This window comes from Castor canadensis, chromosome 7 (genome assembly GCF_047511655.1).
Source record: "Castor canadensis chromosome 7, mCasCan1.hap1v2, whole genome shotgun sequence".
Taxonomy (NCBI): Eukaryota; Metazoa; Chordata; class Mammalia; order Rodentia; family Castoridae; genus Castor; species Castor canadensis.
This window is the reverse complement of record NC_133392.1, coordinates 148,206,206-148,210,754: the sequence shown is the minus strand read 5'-3', so window position 1 is coordinate 148,210,754 and position 4,549 is coordinate 148,206,206.

The window sequence follows — 4,549 nt, the reverse complement described above, 5'->3', positions numbered from 1 at the left end:
CTTCGCCTGCTCACCCCTGATGTCCCCACGGTGCCTGTGACACTTCCTTGTTCTTGGAATGTGCATCACCTTCTTGCCAGGTAGCCAATTTTGCCAATGTTGTAGAGGTCCTGGACACCAGCCATCTAATGTCCACCAATGTGTGTGTGTGTGTCTGTTCTCAAAGGAATGGCTGCTTTGTACATGGTGGCTACTGTTCACCTGTAGGCTTTGAGCTCATAAAAAACTGTCAACGTGACAAAATTATACTTGTGTCTGCTCTTTTGTTCTCAGAACCCATAATACTTGGCTTTCAAACTAACAGTTCTGGAATCTGTATTACTTGGTAAGCCACACCTGTCTTGATTTGGGTTCCTTCAAGGGTGACTAACTGTTCCAGTTTGCTGGGGACTGAGGGAGGTTGCCTGTCCTCATCTAAAACAAGTTGATCACAGTTGGTTTCCCAGAAGCAGAGCCTGAGATAAGGATTCAGTACAAGTGGTTTATTTGGAGGATCCCAGGAGACACCAAAAGGGAAGTGGGGAAGGGAAATAGAGATATGAAGGACACCCTTAAAGGGAATGTTACTAAACAGATTGCCACCATGGATACAAGCTCACCTCACCCGGAACTCTGCCAAAGCAGATGAACGCTTCAAGGCTCACCGTGTGGGAATGGGACACCAATTCCACTCAGGCATTGGCTGGGGGCCACTCCAGGACACCAATTCCTTGGCACTTATGGTCTGTACCATCTGTGAGGGCCATTAGGCAAAGAGATGCAGTTGCAGGCCCAGTCAAAGATCACATGACACCACGTCTATAGTGTATTTCCCTCAGCTCTGCCCCTCCTCCACACAAACAGTTGGGATGTCCATACTGTCTCTGCAGACTTAAAGTCCAGATGTTCTCCATACAATCCAAGATCTCTGTTAACAGTAAGTGACCAGGAAGTATCGTTATTGAAATACAGACAGACTGTTACAAAGGGTATACCCATTTTTTGCATGTGTGCATTTGATTTAGTTTGAAATTAAGAGTAGGAGGATTAATTGTGAAGCTGATTTCTCACTACATCTTTTTTTTTTAATGAAACTGGGATTTGAACTCAGGACCTCATGCTTGCTAGGCAGGCGCTCTACCACTTGAGCCACTCTGCCATACCTGAAGCTAATTTTTCTAAGTTAAAAGAAAAGAAAAGGAACGCAGGTGCTGGCAGTAGGGAATCAGGCTACATCACTGAACCACATGACAAGCTGAGTGGCCATGACAAGACACCGCCAGCACCCTTTGTCATCTCTCCTGAGCTGCTTCCAGATTTTTCCCAGAAGCCATTAGTGGTCAAAAGTGGTCACCAGCTACCATGTTATCTTGGGACCCCACAGACGGGCCCCAAATCAAACATAAGGCTCATTTGGAAATCTGGCAACAACTTCTTTCCTCAAAACCCGTCACCTCTTTGCAGATTTCAGGGAGAATGGTTCACTAATACAGCAGTCCCCAATAGGCTAAAAACTTTTCTGTGATGTGCTAACAGTCCCTACCAGGAATGATCAGAGATGTCAACAGACTGAGGCTAAAATGGTCAACGGGAAGCCAGCTGGCCAGCTGGACCTCAAGGTGATTTCCAGCAAGGCTGTGGGCTTTCAGTAACATGGACTAGCCCTTCTACTGCCTACCTCTGCTGGAGGATTTGGGAGCTCAGGTTTCTGGATCGCCTGGGTCCTTTTTGCTATGGCAACCAGTTCCCTGCAAGACATTGTTTGCCTCCCCTCCCTCCAGGAAACCTGGACTCAGCTCATCTTCATCTTAGTCTGAGATGGGGAAAATGCCGAGAGGAACCCAGCCAGCTCTCCAAGCTCTGTCCATCTGCCATCTAGCCCCAGTGGCCCTCAATCCCTTTCAAGCAATCATGAACCCCTCCTGGGAGCATTCAGCCCACCTACACCCACAGTCCAGTCACCCTGGATCCCGGACCTTGGAGGAAGATGGGCACCCATCCTCTATGACCTAAGGAGACATGGGTCATCTGGGTGATGCTTTCTGGGAAGGGTTCCTACCCTAGCCTAGGGGAGGGAGGAACACTAGATACCTAGGATGGTGGCCATCCCCAGCTCCTGAACCCCCCTCAGCTGGTTGCAGGGAAGTCGTTTTTGATGGCTCCCTCAGCCAAACTACTCCAGACAGCAGATCTGGGTCCTTCCAGCCCCTGTCTACTCCACTCCACCCTGGTGGTTTCAGAATCTAGGAGCAGGGAAGCAGGGACTGCTTCACCTTGTCTAGGAACCCAAGCCTTGTGATTCCGATGCTCCAGCAGAGGGCACTGTAGGTGTACACTGCCATCCCCGCCCAGGGCAGCACACACCAGGCATGTGGGGACCAAGGAGCAGCAGGGACACAGACAGGCTTCCAAAGCTATTCCTGTCCCCTGCCAACCTTCTTTCTTCTCTGCTAAAAACGGGTGCTTCGTGATGGCTCAGAAGCCTGCTGAAAGACTGTACTGGTCAGACATTCAGCAGTGTATCCAGACACCAGGCTGGCTTGCCTGGGACTAGTCCTTCCTTTGGGGGCCTCTTCCTCTTCCTCCTCCTCTCTGCCATATTCACACTCTCCCCTTCCCTCTCCCAAACCTCACGTAGAGCCTGCTTCTTTCAAGCAGCCTTCTTAGATCTTCTCTCAGTAGTGGCTTCATATGGCATATTTTATTAATGTATGCATGTCTTCTGTCTCCCCACTAGACTGGAAGTTCCCAATATATTTGGAGGTCTCCTCCAGGTCATTTGCTGCATAACACCTGCCCCCGCCCCTCCTCCCCCCGCCCCAACAGATTGGAGGCTGTCCAGGGGCAGAGATCTTATCTCTTCCATCAGACAAGGGTTTTCCCAAATAGGGCTCTGTCTCCTCCATCAGACCCTGAACTCTTTGAGCCAACCCTTTTGTAGCCCCCACATGGCACCTGTTTTGGCACTCTGTCTGCAAACAGTGGTCTCTTTGGAAACAGCCTCTTCCCCACTCCCTCAAGGGCAAAGCTGAGATTACCCAAGTCCCATGAGCTTCGGACAGTAGGTGAGAAAGATGAGATCTGGTCAGGCAAAAGATCACCACATTGGAGGAGAATAGGGAGGAGGTGAGACTTGTAAGAGAGTGAAGAACCCCTGATCCCTTATTTGCATCACAATTTGCCCTGCCTTGGCAGGACCCCCCCATTTCACCATCACCTAAGACTTATTCCTTATCACTACTCACCTGTGCTATTTCCTGTAACCCCCCCACACTCTATTCTCCTGTCTCCAAGTTGGCCCCTTCTCATCCAGTGCCCCTATCCCATCCCCTGTGGAGAGGAAGTCCAAACTCAGCCTGACATGCAGGACCTTTCACCACCCAGCCCAACCTAGATTTTGGATCCCCCTTCCTTCTCTTCCTGCAGTCACACTAAAATTTGTTCTCTCAAGAATGAATGGGCTGCATTGCTACTAAATCTAGGCCCTGTTCCAGCCTCAGATACAGCAGGGAACAAAACGAAGTCCCTGCCTGCATTAGTTTGCCTGGGCTGCCATAGCAAAACTCCACAGACTGGGAGCTTAAACAGCAGACATCTACCATCTCACAGTTCTGGAAGCTGGAAAAACAAGATCAAGGTGCCAGCAGGATCCTTCTGAGGGCTGAGGGTGGAATCCGTTCCAGGCCTCTCTCACCCCCAGCTCTGGCCCTTCTTTGGCTCATGCAGCATTGACTCCAGTCTTCAAACACTTTTCTCTTCAAGGCTGGCTTTCTCCAAATTTCCCGTATTCATAAGGACTCCTGTCATACTGAGTTAGGACCCACCCCAAGTACCTCATTTTAGCCTAATTACCTCCTTAAAGACTCTCTCTCCAAATAAGGTCACATTCAAAAGCCCTAGAGGCTTGAACTTCAACATATGAAGTTGGAGAAAAATATTCAGCTCCTGGAGTTGATGTTGTAGTGGGGAGAGACAGACAGGAAACACAAAATCAAGTAAATCCATACCAGGACAAAGGAGACAGGGCAGAGATGAAGCAGTGCTGGAAGAAAGGATGGAGAGTGGGGATGATGCTACTTAGTCCAGGACTACTAGAGAAGTCCTCCTGGCAAAGTGACATGGGAGTAGAGACTGAATTCTGTGGTCCCCAAACAAGCTGATCAAGTCCTTGCCATGCTTTCTTTGCTATGACAGATCTTTCCCAAAAGCAAACTCCTGTCATCCTTCCAAGCTCAGTAGAGAGCCAGCCTCCTCCAGGAAGCCTTCCCTGACCTGCACTGCAGAGCAGATTGTACCTCTGCAGCCTCTGCTCCCACAGCCCTTTGTCCTCTAGCTCACTGATGTCTGATGGGGCAGTGTCTCCCTCATCAAATTATGAGCAGCCTGAGAGCAGAGACTGGACCTCCGTCATCCCTAGGCTCCTGCAGTGCCAAGAAATCCTAGATGCTCAAGTGCAAGGTTAGAGGCTGACCTAATCATCCTCTCTTTAGTAAAAATAACCAGAAGTTATTTGAGGAGTCCTAAAAGACAGGCCTGACTCTAAGGTCTTTCTATTGACTTGTCTCGTTTG